The sequence below is a fragment of the Cygnus olor genome, chromosome 4 (assembly GCF_009769625.2).
Source record: "Cygnus olor isolate bCygOlo1 chromosome 4, bCygOlo1.pri.v2, whole genome shotgun sequence".
NCBI lineage: Eukaryota > Metazoa > Chordata > Aves > Anseriformes > Anatidae > Cygnus > Cygnus olor.
The window spans coordinates 39,205,608-39,225,458 of NC_049172.1; the positions used below are offsets into that span (position 1 = coordinate 39,205,608).

The following is a 19,851-nucleotide window of genomic DNA, read 5'->3' on the forward strand; positions in this document are numbered from 1 at the left end:
GAACATAACAAAACATAGACAAAAATCAGATTACTTGGATCACCAGTAATTTCTTCTGAGTTTATACACCCTTCACAGCCCGAAGAGGCCTGGTCCATGACTGGGTCTCCTGAGCAATACTGCAATACAAGCATATGAAGAAAGTTATTAGCATATTAAAACCAACCTGAACAATTCACACCCATAGTTGGCACAGAGGGAAAAATAACGGTATGTTTAAAGTAAAAATAAATTTGTAAACATGAGGGATGCATATATCTGTTCTCTTTCTCCCACAAATTCACAGATATACTATTAGCATAGATATATGTCTTGAGGGAGGGGAAGTCATTGCCTTCACTTTCCATTTCTCAATTAAAGACCACTGGCAAAGGGACTACATTTCAAAGGCTGTGAAAGCCCACTAACTCCTTAACGATAACGTAGGTTGCGTAAGTTGGCTATCCAAAAAAAAAAAAAAAAAGTAATAATACATCTGATAAACATTTGTTAACTGTCACTTTTTACAGCTTTTATAAATAAATTTGATTCTTACAGATAAATTGCCTCCATTTTATCAGGCCTATTCTACAAGTGTACTTGTTAAATATACTACAGATACACAAATTTCTTAATTCTCATATGACAAGAATCTCTGTGCATGAGTTATTCAGTTTCATAGTCTGAATCTTGACCTGCGATGTTTATACTATGTAAAAGTGAAACTCAGCAAAATGTATTTTTATAATATCTAGTGCTTGCTAGGTTCATGATTTTGAAAAACAGAGTTATTTATTTCTTCTCAGCTTTTGATTAGAAGAAACTGTTTTTAATATTGTTTCCCAGATTTATGGGACTTATGGATTACTATGGAGTATTACTGAATACAATATGAAGTGCACAAAGTCTGTACAAGAATTAAAACATGACCAGAAATACCACTGACACTTCAGACATGCAGCTGTACTTTTGCCTGACAGTTTCTTCTTTCTTCCCTCTTACAAAGATTTTCTTTCTTAGTTTTCTTCTGGATTTCAGTATTTTCTTGAGATTACCACTGAGTTTCTTCATTCTTTTCGTCTTTGTCTGAGATCTTTTCCTGAGTCAAAATTACACTATCTGTGGTACTTTATCATTCTTGCACTAGTTTGAGTTTCTCTCATTTACTTTTTTTTATTTTATTTTGTTTTAACTATCTCTCCTCCTGTTTCTTGTCATAATGATTACAATAAATTGAAAGCAGTGGAAAAAAAAAAAAAAAAAGTTCATAATTCTCCAGTTGAAGATGAAGGGAAACAGAGGGAGAGCACTGCGGATGAGACGTCAATTGCTAAAATTACCTTGTCTCCGCGATCAGACAGGCCTTGGATTTATTGAACTACAGGGCACTCTACAAGGTCTGTTTAGTTTCTCACATTTGTTTCACAGCACTGTGCTGAAGGAACTGAATGATTTGAGCATGGTTATTGATTAATAGTGTTTATTGCATATATAGTCCCAGGCACTTAGGGAAAAATATAGGTATGTTTAGAAGGAAATAAATACATAAATAAGATGACAAGCTGGACTTCCTCTTTCTTTCTCCCTCTTTCTCTCCCACCATTTGTGTATGCATTAACATAGCTATGAAAAGCCACTTGAACAATTCATAACAATAGCAGGCACTTAGGAAAAAGTATTGGTATATTTAAAACTAAAATATATACATAAATAAGATAGTAAGGCAAGCTATATGTGTATGTCAGCAGAGATATGAAAGCTGCTTGAAGAAATCTGTCAGAAGTAAGTGCACCACAGGGCAACTGTGTGAATGTACAAAATAATTCCTTCCCTGAACAATACTCTGTGAGACTGTGGCTTGGCAATATAGAGTACATACACTGGACAACTGGGAATGTGAAAGCTTTGACTAGAGGACTGGCTACTATGTTTATCAGACTTTAAGAAAAGCTGAAATTCAGAATTCCAAACTCACACTAAGTAGTATAGGACTCTCATATTTTCATATTTTTGTCAGCTTAACTCACGTCAAGAGGAAATTTTTTACTTGAATCTGTTTTCTGAAACCAAGGTCATTAATATAGTAGTCTCTAGTCTGGCTCTTACTGCTTCTTAATAAAAACATTTTACTTTTATACCACTTGAGAAGCACATTTTAGCTAAATTGCAGAAAGGCTTTCAGCACAGACTAAGAATGCCGAAACTAAGTCAGTATGCAACAGCTCCTAATTCTTGACTCACACACTTCCTAATTTCCCAGTAGCATGCTCAAGTAGATAAATCCTTCCTAGTGACTGAAACAGAAATTCTAAGTCAAAAATGTCTCTTATATGTTGTAATGAAACAGTTTCATACTTCAAAGTGTCAAACTGTGTCACTACAAGACAAAGAGAAAACACTTTGATGTCAAAGTATGCCTACACAGTGTACTGAAAGTATGATTATAGTACAGGCAGCCATTTGAGTTTGAATTTAACTAGCATGGGTAGTGTTAAGAGCCTGCGTATCTCAGTATAAACTAGTATATTCCTGATAGGGACCCTTCCTTGGAGAGCTAAATGATAAAAGGAGCCAGTCTTTGTCAAGGGATTACTAACAAAATTAACTCATTTTATAGTCTGCAATTCAAAGGGTCCATGTGTAATGTTAGCACAGGGCAACACATTTTCATTTCATTTTATGCAAACCTTTATCAATAAGATATTGGTTTTTAATATTAATATGTTCCAGTCAGAAGACTTGCCTTATAAAATTCTGTTATGCTGGCTAAATCATAAATTCAGACTAAAAAAATACATTTTCATAGCATATTAAGATTTCCTCGTTTCTCATTTTTATTCACCATACTTCTGGCACTAGTGTGCAGCAAAGATTTGCAGCAAATTGATTCACTATTTTCCTGTTTGTATCTTCTTTGACCTTACAATGAATAACCCAGTCTTTCCCCTGTTTTTATATCCTCTTCCAAATTTTTTATCTGCTTATAATTACTTAGGACATTTTGTTTCTAAGTCTATGCAGGCCTGATTCTAGCAAAGTTATTTCGTTTTATACCATAAAAAAAAATAAAAATCTGTTTGATTCAGACAAGAGAAAATATTTCAATCAACAAGTGGCAAACATTCAGTGACAGATGTTAAAAATAAAGTATGCGTTAGGATACTTCAAACATTACTGCATGTCAGTTTTAGGTTGTAAACAGCCTACTGTTGCAGTAGGCTGCCGCTTCTGTGACACATTCAAATATACAAATAACAATAAAAAAATAACCATTTTTCTTAAACAAAAAATTCAACATCTTCAGAAAATTTAAATGTAAATTTAGATGAAACTGTTTCCTGATTGTGAAGAATATAAGATTTACATCTGCTATGAATCAGAATACAAACATATTGAAATGTCATCTTTTTTTCTTGTAAGATAGAAAATATTTTTTTTTAGCAGGGCTATTAATCCTTACTCTAAGTGTGGCTTACATGACATGAAAAGGATTTGGATCTAGGTACCACAGGAGCTGGAAGTTCCACTTGTTTGATGATGAAGAACCAAGTAGACATTCTCTTTTGTTAAAGTTCTAATTCACAGACTCTGCTAAATCTAACAGAATACTAATTATGTTAAGTGGATTTCACAGTTGACAGAGACCTTCTTTGCAGGGAAGATGAGTTTGACAAAGGCAATTGAAACTTCACTAATGAAGAATACTAGATCCACCTTTAAGGAATGTTAAGTGCGTGCTTTGTTTTTTATGAAAGGTACCTCTTTTATATGTAAAGTAACTGTAGAAATGTCAACATTTCATTCTTAGACACCTTGCTAAATTCTGCAGAGGGTTATCAAATTACTGTTAGGTTTTTCTTTTCCTTAATTATATTTATTCTTACAGCATTTCCTTGCAGTGAAGCTCTGTGGACCAATCCTGAAAAAAGCACACTCAACGTTTGCTTAACACAGCTTAATCAAACTAGTCTTCATATTGGCAGTCACTGTATGGCACAAATTTCTTCTTCAAGGGCACAAATGAGGGCTACACAGGTGTGTTTAATTATTATAGAATTGCTTGGAGTATACAAAAGTGCAGGTGAGAGCTGGGACTGTAAAAATGTTCTTTTGTGATCGTGTTACCTTAGGTAGCTCAAAATACGCAAATTGCTGTCTTTTGTAGTATTTGAAAACTAATACTAGCACATAATTAGTACAAAGTGGGATGCTTTAAAAGCTACTGAGAAATAGCAAAACAGTGAAGCCTTGGTTGGTTGGTTGCTTGGATGGTTGGTTGGTTAGCTGTGTGTTCTGTTTATTTCTTACATCATCCTTCTGTGATCATAAGCGAACTTCATATTCAATGTAAAATCTAATAGCAGTAATGTTATGTTGCTCCAGAACGCAGGACAGGAGCTGACAGGAGTGCAAGAGGTTTCTGAGAGAATATATTCACATACTTTGAAGTTCTAGTTAGAAATCTTGCGGGCACACAATCCACTAGATTTAAAATTAACTCTTTTCATACTAAAAGTTGCTTCCTCATTTTAGAAGATCTTATAATAATTGCAGCATTCTTACATTCTTACAAAGTACAATTCTGCAATTACTGTACTACTGATAAGTATTTTATAACTTACCTGGATTTTTCAGGGACTGAAATTTTTGGTTGGTTTGGTTCTCAGTACCAGTAAGACATGTTTCTATAAGCACATGAATTAAAGTTTTTCAGGTAATACAGAGTTTCAAACACTTTTGAAAGCCAGAAAACTGTTTATTTTCTAATTATTCAAGGCTTTACGGAAGAAGCCAATCAGAAAGATTTCTTTGAAAAATGATCTAGTTTAAAGTTTTTGCTATCTCTTTTCTGAATCATGTCCTACATGATAGTTTCAATTATTTATTATAAGGCAATGATAAAAAGGTGTTAATTAGGAAAGATGAAAAAGACTGACTCCATGGGAGCTCCTGTAAAGAAGCTCTTATTTCTAATGCCTGAGGTGACCACTAATTTACAGCTTTTGATAGCTTGCATGCATGGTTCACAGAATAAATTGGTCTTGGGGAAAAAATACTGTACACCTTATTCACTGTGGTTAATGAAGAAGGTCTAGGTTTTGCTTTTGTTTTGCCTTTTTTTTTTTTTTTAGGTCAGTCTGTTTAGTTTGAATAAAACGGTTTAACTTGACAGCATTAGAAATTAAAATATGAAATGAAAGAAAGTATGACTCTGGAACTGCAAGATTTTTCTCCATTGAGCTGAAATGCCCATACCCAACCCAAGGGATGAACTCTAAAAATAATCATGTTCATTTATTCTTTCTGTGCTGGTCTTAACTAGATAGTTTTTTCTGTCTTACAAAAACCTTCAAGATTATAATTTTAAAAAAATAAAATGGAATACTAGCATCACAAGATCTTTAAACTATTCTGTTTGTTTCAGTGAAAATAAGAAGAAAAACTGCATGCAATAATGAATGGTTATGTTAATAATAGGAATCATACAGAAGACAAAATTTCTCTTAAACATAATGCATCAAAATTACCTTTATATTTTATGTGTTTCTATTGTTTCATCATAGCTAGACCTATACAGCAGTGTAAAATAAATTCCTTAACAAAATGAATGATTTAAATTAATTGGAATATTCAACAAGGGCTTATAATGCAGTAGCTGGAGGTCCAGTCTAACTTTTTGTCTGTAACCTCCATTGGACATACTAACTTGTTTCTTGAAAGTTTTCTCACAGGATTTATTTTTATGATTGCCCTAACTAGATTTAAAAGAGATGTGTGATTTATACATGAAGGATTCTCTTTCTCTCTTTTTTCCTTTTCCTTTCTTCCCAACTCACCTACTCATTTTCCAAAAATGTTTTCAAATCTTTAATTTTGTTCATCCATTTTTGGCATTTAACATAGCTAGGTCAAGAGAACAATGTAAAATGTTTTGAGTGGGTTCCAAGCACCTAGGACATGTTTCACATCCCTCACACCAAGCCCTTGAAGGAAAGCAGGGGTCTTAAATGTTGTTTATCTTTTTTCTTTGCTTCACGTCACTGGTTTGGTGTTCAGCTAGTAGAAATAACTGGAATATTTTTTTCAATTATATGTGAAAATGATTTTTTTCAGCCAAGTGTCTTCCATCTATACTAATTCAGAATCCTGACTGTCCATCTTTTCTCTTTCCCCGTTCTGCTGATTTCACTTATACCTGCATATTTCATGTTGTTTCACAACATCACAACTGTGAAGGACCAATTCCTCAAACCTATAAGCAGATGAATTCACATGAAAAACTAACTGCTTTGTTAATTCCTTATGTTTGGATCTTCCAGGTCTTTCAGATCTTCCTCAATTAACACCTTTCCAATTTCCTATTTTCCTTGTTTATTTGTTCATTTTGCTGTTGTTTTCCTTATTAATGAGATATTAATTGACAGTCTCTGTGATGTTTCTTATGCTTCAAGCATTTTTCATCTCTGGACAAGCATTGCCAAACATAAAACAATGAAAAAAGTTGTTGTGAGATTTAAACTAAAAAGAACTAAAAAATAATAAAGTCCAGAATCAACAGCAACAAATAGAAGATTAACATCACTCTTCTGTTATGAGTATTTCATTATCGTCATGTTCCTAGTCAGAACAAAGGGTGAAGGGAAAGAAAGGAAGGTTTAACAAGTTTAGAATGTCATAAGAAAATAAATGAGATACCTATGGTCCATCCTATGTTGCTATAGGTATCAGGACATTTTAAATCCAGGACAGTTAAGATCCAGATTGTTAAAATACCTCAAAACTAACTGAAATCATTCCACAGTATGGATAGAAAGGTAAATTTACTGGTGTTAGTGTCTTAGACAAAGCTCTTCCTCCTCACCTGGAAGCTTTTTTTTTTTTAAACATGTTCTATTACTTGATTTTACTGTGTTTTTTTTGTTTGTTTGTTTGTTTTGTTTTGTTTTTTTTTTTTTTTGTTTTTGTTTTGTTTTATGATAGAAAGGAATGATCTTATTTTAGTTATCAATCCATTCTTCAGAAATGTATAGATTTTTATCATTCTGGAAAATACTTTGAATATTTAGCATTATTTAAGGTAGACAGATTTTTGCAAAGGCTGATTCTCGCCATTATTTTACAGAGGCTTCCAGGATAAATTTATTACTTTTTATTACTCTATATGCATTAGAGGGCCTAGGAGACCCATCAAGAGTAGATGTCTAGTTCTTACATAGCTGAGTTTGGACGTCGTGAATTTCATACAGGTTACCATACACCAATAACTGTGAAAATTTTTACTTCCTTAGATTCGTGTCCTCTGCTTAAAACACAAAAGCATATGCTATAATTGTATGAGAAGTCTTCATTTTTACCAAACAGTAGGCACTATTCAAAGAATGTGCTCTGATATTTCTTTCAGCCAGGGCCAGTGCCAACTTTAAATAGTAAAAATTAACTTGAAAATACAGTCACAGAGCAGAGGAAATCGTCTGCTGCTGTTGAGGAGGGAGCAGTTTCTTACATTGATTCTTTTTCTCTTTTGACTTTCTGGTAATGTATAAAATGTGGACTCTTGCTTTTAGAGAATGAGTCAGAGTGGATTCACTCTGGAAGCGGGCATAACCAATCAGGAAATGGGAGTCCATATCATGCAGTTTCTCTAGAGAATCATCGAAGGGGGTGAAACACAGCAAAAATGGATTTATTAAAGATAAAATTTAATTAAAAGTACAGAATATGAAATATAAGAAATATTAAAATAAAGAAATGCCTTCTGGGGCAGGTAGTGACATGAACATGGGATTAATTTTAATAAGGTGAATAACCCTTCACTAATATGAGCACTGGGGTCAGGGTCTAGCCTCAGCATTTGAATATTTTCCTTGGTTCAGATTATTCTTTTCATAGATAAGAAACAGTCATCTTTTTCTGGTTTGGCTGCATGACTATGATTTGATAATTTTGAAAATCGTTTGGTGAATGAAAAGAAATAAGAAAGGGGCGTTACAAGTTTGGATTTCATAAAACAGGGGGGGGAAAGCCTCTTCAGTTTTAATATCAGTGTCACTTGAGAAGACATTGGGGTACCAGAAGGCACACAAAAAAAAGTTGAATCTTGTACAAAAGTGAATGACAAGTAAAACTAAAATGCAAGGCATATTATGCAGATTTTTTTTTTTTTTTTTTTTGGGGGGGGGTGGCAGTTAAAGATTTACATAAAATTAGAATAACCTTTAAAATTAGGACAGCCGGTTCAGTCTAATGTGATCTGAATTACTGCGCTAGCGATAATCTTATCCCTGAATGTCCTCCAGGCACTGCCATTGAGAACCTAAACCTGTGCAGGAAAACTGGCCAGAAGACCTACCTTCGGAAAACCACTGCATACTTCTCTATTGATGATACATCTGAAGACAAGTTCTTAAGCAGATATTTAAAGCCAGAAATGACTGGAGTCAAAAATAAACAAAACAGTCATTATTTCATATTACTCTTCCATCTCCATTTCAGACCAGTGCTTCTTTATGCAGAGATTCAGTTTTGGTGCATGTTCTTAATATACTCTAAAGACCAAGACTGCACAGTCATCAGTTAGACAGCAGTAATGAAATTAGCAAATAATATTTAATTGATTTTCTAAAAAGTAAGTCAAGATCTAGCTGCATAAAAGGTACTTTTATGCTGTACTACTGGTAAAAAACAAACCTAAACTGGATTAAGTGGCCAGCTGGGGATACTGACTGCATAATTGAAGACCTGAGTGTTAAACAAATATTTTAATTATCTCAAAGAAAAGGGAGTCCTGTGTGGGGAGGAGTGGCCAGAGTACATGGTATTCTGGCAATCTTCTAAGGATCCAAGCAGCACTCAAGACTATAAATTAGAGCAATCCTAAAGGATATAAAATCAGTCATGCTTTTTCCATTTCAGACTGATGTCTGGATGCCAGAATCCAGGCTACTAGTTTTAGATAACCAGTCTTTACTGTCAGGACTGGTAATTTAACTTGGTAGTATGAGTACATCTTTTCTTCCTCTGACTCCTGTGTGTGGCAAGCTCTTTTCACTATCTTTAAAGGATAAAAAAAATGACACATTTTTTGTAAGATTTGTATATGGTTACCTGATACAATTTGTCTAAATTTACCATTAGACAAATTACAAATAGTAGTCTAGGAGCATCTCTTGCTACTAGAGAACACTTCCAACAACATATACATACATATGCTTCCAACGTACATACATATATAGGTATATGTATATATATATATACATTTATATATATGTATATATGTACATGTATATGTGTATATATACATATATATATATATAGGTATATATATGATATATGTATATGATTCTGAAGTAATTTGAGTCAAGCACTTTAAACATACAGCATTGTGGAATGATACAGGACTATGCTACAAGACCACTCTAGGATAAATGGTTCTCAATATTTTGGGCAATGATTTGGAAGTAAGCACAAAATCACTGCTGCTAAAATTTATGGCTGATGCAATGATTGGTTGAGTGGTAAATAATTATAATCAGGCCTCGCATTCATCTGGAATGATCTGGATTACAATAGTTACATTTATTTGACTTCTGTTGTTTTTGGCTCTGCTCTGAGGCAGCCAGACGCAAGCTAGCTCTGATTCAAAAGGCATGCAGATGCAGTCAGCCTCACAGCATGGTTGAAATCCCAGCAGTGTTTATTAGCTTATTGAGCACACTGTCCTGCTACTCGTGACTGTACAGCTTCCATTTTGCTGCTGTCTAGGTTTGGATTAGGGGTAGAAAGCATTTGTGCCTTCCTTAAAAATCCCTTTACCCTTGTTACTCTGAGCTCATTCCAGCAGAATGAGTTTTAAAAGAAGAAAGTGAAATGTTTTTCTTCTAATGAAAATGAATCTGAGTTCTACCTGTAGCACAGGGGACTGATCTAAGGTTTCCAAGGACAGAAGTCTATTGTAGAGATTATATGGGATAAACAAACTTAAGTACAGAAAACATGAAATTAAAATAAAGCTATCATATTCTTCTAAACTTGGAAATAATGGACAGGAGCAGTTATGTGGCGTTAATCCTTATAGGTGGCACTGAAGATACTGATGCTCAAGTGCTTTATCCCGATCTCATATCCACATTAAAAATGAAAAACTAGGAAAAAAAAAAAGAAAAAAGAAAAGAAAATGAGATGGGAACAGCTGTCACAAATACTAGATCATATTTTTGTAGTGAGAAAAAAAGACCTCAGTCTTTTTGCCTTTATAGGAAAACCATTAGGGATAGCCTGATTATGGAGTTATACGTGAAGAACAAGAAAATACTGAATTCTGAAAGGTTATTTTTTATCTCTTGTAGAAATGTATATAAAAAACCCAAGCACCATGCAAGCAGAAGTAGTTTGTATCAAAAAAAAAAAAAATCCTCATACAGGTGAGATGATTTCATTGTAATGGAGATGAAAAGTAGTGAAAGTGAAGGGAAGTTTGAGGTATTTAAGATTGGGTTATTGGAAACTATAAGGATATGCTCATGTATATGTACCTTTGTATGCAGTAAGGACGATTAACTATGAGAGAAATGAAAATAAAGCTTCTCTGTCTTTGGGCGGAATACCTGGGAGTAGGTAAAATGTAACACCTTTGGTACAGAAGAGTTCAAACTATATTATCTAATGCTTCTTTCTAGCTTTATTCTATGCATTCTTAAACTGGAAGAGCATATCAATGTGTTTACAACTAGCAGCATTTTAATTTTTTAACTACACATTTTTTTCCTACTATATTATGTATATGTCTATGTGCTTTAGTATAATATGTTAGAAGTACTAAGCAATATCATATCTTCTGAATGTAATATTGAAATGTAAATTTGCACATACACTTTAACTGTGGAACATCATGTATTTCCATCTCTTATTCATACAGATTTTCAGAATTTATTTATACATGAGACTATAGAGGATATACGAGTACTTCAGAGTCAACAAAGTTTATGCTTAATGACAATTTTTGTTACTGTGATCTTCACCTTACATTTTAGATTTAAGTGTCCAATGCGTTTCTTTCAAACCTATCCCCTGAGAATATTATCTAAAGAAATTCCGCATCCAGTTATCAAATAGGCAGGATTTCACTTCTTATTTCTTCATTTCATCATGAATGCATCTAGCTTATCATCAGTCTGTTATTATTGTTGTTTGCTAATTACTGTTTATTAATTAACTTCTTACTGGACTACTTTACTGGAAAGTAGACTTTCCAATATTCCTGGATAAAAGAGGGTCTAGATAAAATACTTTTCAGTTGCCTTAAAAATCAAATCTGAAAATAACATACTTTCCCAAAGTTCTATATCGAAAGAGAATTACGTTGATAAATATATGTATATAACTAAATAGAAAGTTGGATTTTTATTAAAAAAAAAAAAATGTTTGCTTTCACTAGCATAAGACATGTTAAAAGGTCTGATATACAGGAAAAAAAAAAAAACAACTGCCACTCACCCAGTGAAGATTTGCTCTTTTGAAGTTGCTTTGGTTGCTTCACCGTTAAACTCAGGTATCTAAAAGAAAGCAAGTAGCTACATTTAAAAATATTTTCTATTATATAGAAGTTCTTATTAATGGAGTGAACACTGATATTGACTCACATATGATAAATATTAATAAACCTCTAAGATAACCTCTAATAATATCTAAGAAAGTATTACATACATACAGAGTTTACGAGTGACTTGATCTTGATGTTCTTCCCCAGGCCACCATCATACATGTTCTGAGTTCTTTTTTACCTTGCTATTAATTTTTGCAATAATTTTGCAAAAATTTCTGCAGTGGTATTTGAATTGAGTTTTTGCTTAAGAGCTGTAAGTTCAGACACTATATACTCATTTTATCTCATTCTGTGAAAATTCATATATATATATATATATTTTTTTTTTCCATTATATTTTGACTGTATAGAACCATTTCCAAAGTTCCATCACCTTGGACATTTCATGCTACACTTCCATGGTATGGTTTCCTTATTTACTGAATGCTTCTTATGATACCCACCTTCAGAAAATATTCTGTGAAGACTTTAATTGAATGGTGGAATATGAAACTATTTAAATCAGGAGAAAGGTTGAAAAGCTGGAGGGTAAAGCTGCCATTCAAAGGGAACTTGACAAGCTGGAATAACTTCATGAAGTTCGATAAAAGAAAATGTAGAGCCTTGCACGTGGGATTCAACTTTCTTACCCACATGCACAGTCAGGTTGCTAATGGGGTAGAAAGCCACTGAAGAGTCTAGAAGAGACTAGAATATGAACAAGGCCCTGAGCAACCTCATTCTGCTCTGAAGTGGCGTCTGACTTCAGGGTTGACTCTGCTTTGGGTAGGGTGGTGGATCAGCTACCTCCAGAAGTCCCTTTGGAAACAAACAAACAAACAAATTCTATGGTTCTATCTCAGCACAGTTTCAGTGTGGCACGTGAAACAGTGGTGCTCAAAATTTGAAAGCACACAAAGGATACATTCATTCTCCGTGTTACATCCCCTGCAAAAAATAAAAGGTAATTTACAGTGTAAAAGGAAGTTATTGTCTGCTCATTTTACTGGTTTCTGATCTCTTAAAAATACAACTGCAAAGAGCGTCTTTCTTCTATGATTAGCTCTTAAATGCCAAGAGACTACACAGCAGATTGCTTTCTCAACTATAAATTTTATCACTACTACTTCCTGAGTCGCTACTTAAAATGGACAGCTTGTGAAATACTTCAACCTGTCTGGCTTCTGACAGGTCTTTCTACAAAAACCTGAGTTGTCCAAGAACAGTCTGTAGCTGTGATGGCTAACTATTACTCCACAAACCTCACTTCTAAAGAAAAATCATTTGAGAATCACAGAATAACAATAGCATTAGCCAAAAAGTCCACCTCTCCGTGGAAGACCACACGAAGAATTTATTTCTGTCGGAACTTTGAATTTGTGATAAATGTTGTTTCCAGTTTTATATAAATGACCAGATTACTGAGAACATTAGAATATGTCTATACTTGTTTTTTTTCAGGAGAACACAGATAAAGGTCAGACACTATTAAAAAAATAAAATAAAAAAAAACTCAATGGAATCTTACTGCTAGGTAAGTTATTTATTAGCTATTAATAATGACAAATTGAGTGAGTGGGTGCTTTAATCTATGGTTAAGTAGTTAAATAATGTTTATAATAACGATGAATACTGTGAATAGTGTTATATTCTACTGTTGCACTAGATACGCTCTTTGGTTTGGACACTTTCACTGTGGAAAATCCAGGGTACAAAAGGAAATATTGAATTTGTGTCAAGAAAATTGCTTACATAGTAATACACCTATTGGTTTAATCAGAAAATGCACAATGACTGTGCTTTATAACACTTAGATGACTTAATATTTCTCTTTTGACATATTAAGCTTTCTACCACCATGGCAATATATAAATGTCAGAGTTGTGCTTTTTGTTATTTGTTTGTTTTTAAGAAATGTAAGGTTAAACAATTTAAATTTGGTTTTCAACAAGCAATTATACTGGGATGGTTGGATATGATTTTACGACTATGAAGATTTCAATTTATGCTTCAATATATCTAAATTACTGGAACCTTAGGAATTAAATGAGTTTTTCTTCATGGATTCCCTTCAGTTTTCTCCATCTGGTTTTAAGTGCTCCAACTTCCATTAAGCTAAAGATTTTTAAGTACAGATCGCTTTTCTAGAGTTTCTAATGAGAAGTTTCTCCAGTATCACATTAACAAATTATATATATAGTTATAGTTATATATATAATATGCTTCAAAATACCTGTCTGGCATTCCTTGAGAGAGTTTTCTTGCCAGTACATTAATTAGGAAAGTGTTCTTTATGACTATATATTTAAATTACAAGTGTTTAATTAGATATTATTGCTAAATTAAGGACTGATTCCTCATTTCAGAATATATTGTGCCAGACTTCCACCTGATGTAGCCAAGTTCACTTGGATGAAAAGTGCAGTGAGAAGGTGTCCTTGGATTCTGGTGATGCCAGCTAATCCAATGGTTAAAGGGCAGAGAAACCCAAAGTTTGCTCTTTCTCATTTTAGTTGCCAACAACAAATAGTGATTGTACAGATAGACCTATTGCATTTATTAAGAAAGGTTTTTCTTTTTTTAAGAGCTATTATGAAAGTTCCGTGCCATCGTGCTTTCTCCAAAGACACTTTTGTTGCAGAGCAGGTGTGCTGAAAATGCCTTTGGTCTGAGGAGAACTAAGCAACGTTGGTGTAGACCACTATTGGATGCACTTCTGCACCAAAAGTTTGTTCCCTATTTTTAAGAGTTGTCTCCAAGTCTACTGAAATAAATATCCTTCTACAAATATTTGGATGCATACCTTTTGTTTATGCGGGATTAAAACTGAATAAACTATAGGCAAGATAATCTGTATCTCTAAGGTTCTGAATTGACAAAAGTTGCACCACAAACATTATCAAAAACAATACAAAAAAAAAAGACTGGAAGATTCAGCAATTTATGGGAAAAACTGGCTGGGATAAAGTAAGAACCATTTCTACTGAACAAAGAAAAATGGTTTCATTTTGTAAATCATACTAAAGAGCATATACTGAAATCATATTATTCTCTTGAGCTTCCAAATTCCTAGGCTAAGATTTTACTATTTGTGACATAAACGATTATGGACAGGATTCATGACTTCAATCCACTCCTACAGTGCAGCAGACCACTGACCTAAACTCTTGATTCATAGAAATCCATTTAACCTTTCTGGTTTTGTCATATTGGTGTTTTGAGTATGATGAAGAAATAAAGTTACAAAACCAATGGAAAATAGGCTGGTGTTGTAACATTTCTTGCCAAGATGAAACCAAACACTGCAAAATATCTCACAAAAAGAATCAGAGGTTTGAGTCTATGCTTTGGGCTTTTATTTATTAAGTACTAAAGGTGTTAATTGAAAAAAAAAAAAAAAAAAAAAAAGAATTTGTGCATACCTACCCAAGGTGATTGATGTGCAGATCATCATGGAACACCTTTTTTTTTTTTCTCTTCTTTCTCTTTTTCTTCTCCCTAGCACCTTCAGGGAAAAGCCTTATACTTGCTGGTAGGACAATAAAATGAGTTCCACCCAACTCCAACCTTTCACTAGCTTAACTCCCTGTGAAGTTTACAAATAATTATTTAAAAAAGATGATAAATAAGAACACTATCCAATACAATGGGGTCTATACACATCATCTTCATACAAACAAAATGATAATCATCATACAGAATGTACTTGCAGTGCTCTGTATTCCCATGATGGGAATATAACTGCATAAACTGAGCAGTGGCTTTATTCTAAGTTGTAGCTGCTTCAAAAAGTGAAAGGGATGAGCATCATTAAAGTATTTGGAGAACGAAAAGAGCTGTATAATTCATGGCTCCCCTCTTAAGTTGCAAATGGTGAATGGAAAATAATAAAACAATAGATGTATTTGATGCTAGAATTTAGAATACATCACTTCATAGACTCACAGTCATTATCTGATCTACATAATTATACTGAACATTTCAATAATAAAAAAAGAATAATTAAATAAAATGATCTGAACCTCATTTCAAAAGAATTCACTACAATTGGAAAATGTTTTTGCACAGCTACCTTAAAGTTTATGACAATATAAATGTCATCTAAAAATTACATAATTTGACCTTAAGGTAGGAATCTAATATATGATTCCATTATTATAAACTATTTTATTTTTAGATGATATTGCAGAGAAAAAAAAATATTTTTAACACATTGTAGCTCTCTGTGTTTTTAGATGGTACGTGATGCCACAAGGAAAAAGAAAAAAAAAAAAGTTTGTTGTTGTTTTTTTAAATGAATCAGTTCCCCAGTTCAGTTTCCTACCAAGCTGTGGAGTTGTACCAGCACAGCAGCAAGGGGAGCAGAAAGCAGTGGTTAAAGGACATTTAAGCCAGTATTACCTTCAAAGAAATGCATGTGGAACTCTTCTTCAGGGGGAGTATTCAAGTCCTTGGGAAGAGTTCATGCTCCTGATCTAAATTAGACAGCTGCTAAAACCCTCCTGTGCGTAGGCTGTACTGTGACCCCAATGGCTGTAAAAGCACTTTGGCTGTGACCACTTTCACCCCTAATCTGATCCCTAAAAACCAAGCCTTAGAAGATGTGTAAAGTACTTATTCACTTCTGAACATGTTTTAAAGCTATCCCTTGGAGCAGATGGAGTTTATTTTGTAATCTCTTTACAGCAGCTGAGCAACAGAAAATATACTGCAGTGCAGTCCAAAGTCAGTGTCTCCCTTTAAATTATTTCAAATATTATAAAAATTACTTTGTATCAAACAGAGGCACCCATTCCTTTCAAAAGTGAAAGGTTAAGTTGTTCTCAATGACATTTGATTAAATATTTGCTAATCAAATTTATTTTTCATTAATGGATGGATTTATTATTCTCTGCTTCTCAGTGATAGCTTCAAGAAATCAACACTAGAAAATCTCTGATTACCCTTTAACAGATTTATAAACACTTTAGTGATCTAATCAAAGTAAAGGAGCAATGAAATATGATTTAGGTAAGTATTATAAAAAGAGCTAGTGAACAGCTAGTCTATCTTTGCACAATCTATTTTTGAGTAATTTGGAATAAGAATGAATTCCTTAACTTCAGTCTGTTTGGGAATAATTTATGAACAGAATAAGGGCAGACATTCTTGAATATGTTATTATTTTGTTTCCTCGGTTCTAATAAATGATAAAAATCTTTGGAAAATATACCCTCACTTGATCCTGAATTTCTCTTTGAGAAGAATTTCACAGACTCTGGAAGCCCACTTTATTTATTTATTTATTTTATTTATTTATTTATTTTAAAACTGGGTCAACTGAAAGCAAAGAACAAGGAAGAGAGGCATATACTGAGAAATTTTTAAAGTACAATTTAACATGTATTTTGTGAAGATGAACACAAGTCATGATTGCATATTTTAGCTACCACTTATTTTAATATAATATACATTTTAATTGATTTTATTTGCACTTCAGCTTGTTTTAACAGTAATTGCCTACTTATCCTGTTCTCATCAGCTAAGCAGGAGTAATTATTACATCTCTAATTGACCAACAATAACTACTGTATCTTGTTTTGTTAATTAAATGCTTTTCAGAAAAAATATTTGATTTGCTATGATAACTCTTTTTTTTTCCTGGCTATCACACCAACATAACTTTATTATTCTGCCTGTAAAAGTTAGTGAATGCAAAGCTCCTAAGAAGATTATGTATAACACCTTATATCTACCATAAAAAGGCTCAGCTGAAGCTTATGTTATTGTTAAACATCTTGTAAAAGGAATCTGTAACAAAGTTTCAGTTATGATATGGAAAGAATTCCAGCACAGGATAAAGTGGAGGAAATAAGGTGATTTTCACCATAGATAATACATTGTGGATCTTATTTTGGGCTAGCTTCCAGCTTCCAGTCTTCAATGAGATCCCACAGAAAATATCATATCAATGTCACAAACTCTTTATTCATAATGCAAAGGTGACAATGACTGTGAATCAGCAGTGCCCTCTGGTCCCTGGGAATATTTAGGGAGTTCAGTCATACGGGAAACTGGACTGAAGAGGGGTGGACTAGGAGACCCCCGTGGCCATTCTTCTCTGCACACAAACTCTGTGACAGTGCTGATGCTGCTTCAGTGCAGAGTAGAAGTGTTTTTTTTTTTTTTTTTTTTTTAAAGGTCAAAGACCACAGTTATGTCAACTAATTAGTTCCAACCACATCTTCTTGTGATTTAGTTTTGTGAGCTACACATGTAACTCATAAGTAAGTTAAAGCCTTCTTAGAGAAGCAAGAAACTCTAATTCAAATTGTGCTGACTCAGTTAGCTGAAGACTGGCTAGCTTCCTTAAGTGCTTGCTGTATGGTTAAAGATCTACAATTGCTTTAGTTACTTCAGAGTTTCTAAAAAAAAGTGCACTCTCATATCATTCCATGTTGCAGTGCAATTTATGCAAGCTCATGAGCCCATACAATGTATGCAAACTGGGACTCCAGAAAGCTAAACTTGAGAGCTACGGAACTAAAAAATAAAATTATTAATTTTCCCCCTAATCAATTATTATTAATGATATAAAAGAGTAGGAGTGAAACGTTTACCTTAGTCTTATCATTTTTGAGCAAAAGAAAATCTTTAATACCTCCAAGGGTTGTTTCTCAGTGAAGATGATCTTTCTATGAAAAAGAAAGAGACAAGGACATTTCTGTCTTACAGAATTTTCTACAAATAAGTGAATTACAATAGAAAATACAGCCTAAGAAACATGTTCAGCACAAGGTTGAAAAGATTTAAATCCTGTGACATGTAGCATAATAAATAAAACCTTTTTTTTTTTTTCCAGAAAAAAAAAAGAGCTGTTCTGCATGACCTTTGTCAAATCAGAATGTTTTTCACTCAAAATAAAATACTGGTATTGTCTCTGAGAGGTCACACCTTGCATAAGCAGTGACCTTCAGTTCTCTTTCATCAGCCTGTGAAGCATAGGCATTCCTTTGAATACACGAATACCTTTTCTGCCATTCTAAAATGACTCTCCTTGTCTCAAGCAAGATTTGAAGGTAATATTTTGTAGTTCTTAGTAATTGCACATCTGCTGAAATTATTTGGCCATTATACGTTGAAGGTCACATTTACTTCATTTTGTAACTTAATAAAAAAAAAGATACATTTTGGAATCAAAAATAAATCAGTACCTTTTCACCTCATGTATGATGCTTGCACAGTTCAAGTTCTGGCACTACACAGAGGTTGGTTTTGTCTATTTATATACCAGTTTATCTGTGAAAGAGCAGCTGTTTATTTCAAGTTATATGTGATCCTGGGAATCTATCCAAACTGTAATATTTGTAGCTGATCATGTGCTTACAGGACTGCTGTATTGTATTTTACTTATGTCCTTGGTCTAGAACATTTGCTATCACATTTGGACAATTTGGCATATTTTTGTTTATAAAGGCAGAAGACCATCCAGTCTGTTTCTGAAGGAAGACATAGAAAGGAAAATAAATCCAGGATACTTCTAGTAACTAGTATGGAGTGGAATTAAATTGGAATATTTAATAAAGCTTGTATTGTTAAATATGTTGAGCTGGAAACAGCTGTTTTGAATATGTAGAAGCTTTAAAAAAAAGGTATAAGAAATTATACGTGTTTGGGAGAGTGTTTAAAAGTGCTTTTTGGCATAACACTTCGCACACCAATTACTTCATACTAAGTAGGATTCAAACTGCAAATGATTAAATAGGAAGCTGGAGAAGCAAGTGTGAACTTAAAGGGGTAGCAAATCATGATAAATAAAAGCGAAGTCTCCTAGTGCAGTGGTATAATATTTATCTGAATGAAGCAGACTAAATTAGCCTTATCTGGACATTTTACATTGATGCAAGGAAACACAAAACCATTGAGGATCCACAGCTCAAAACAGGGTTACTATAACATCTAATGTTGTTGGTTTGGAAGGTTTGCATTAAAAGTGGAGAACATTTCTATCATTCCTGAGCTGATTTTAAGCCGTTGCAGAATGAATCCACTAGTGAATTTGGCACCAAATGGAACTTGATTGTGCTGAATCTAAGTACCAGGCTTTATTCAAATTACTTTTTTTTTTTTTGTGTGTGTGTGTGTGTGTTTTCTTTAAAGAAATATACACATAGGTTTAGCTGGGTTTATTTATACATAGTGAATAAAGCACCCTTACCTTTTATGTACTGTTACATCTTAGGTTTTGTGAATGTATATGTAAGCAGCTAAATGTACAAAATTGTCCCTTCCCCTACCACTCAGACAGTTTA

At 33.5% G+C, this 19,851-nt stretch overlaps 1 long non-coding RNA gene across 1 annotated transcript in view; it reads right to left on the reverse strand.

Moving 5' to 3' along the window:
- LOC121069523 overlaps window positions 1-19,851 on the reverse strand; it is a 41,555-nt gene that overhangs the window by 14,866 nt on the left and 6,838 nt on the right. The window contains exons 2-3 of the long non-coding RNA XR_005819476.1: window positions 18,160-18,234; window positions 35-119 (exon numbers count right to left, since the gene is read on the reverse strand). This is a non-coding gene — a long non-coding RNA (uncharacterized LOC121069523). The remainder of the gene's footprint in view (window positions 1-34; window positions 120-18,159; window positions 18,235-19,851) is intronic.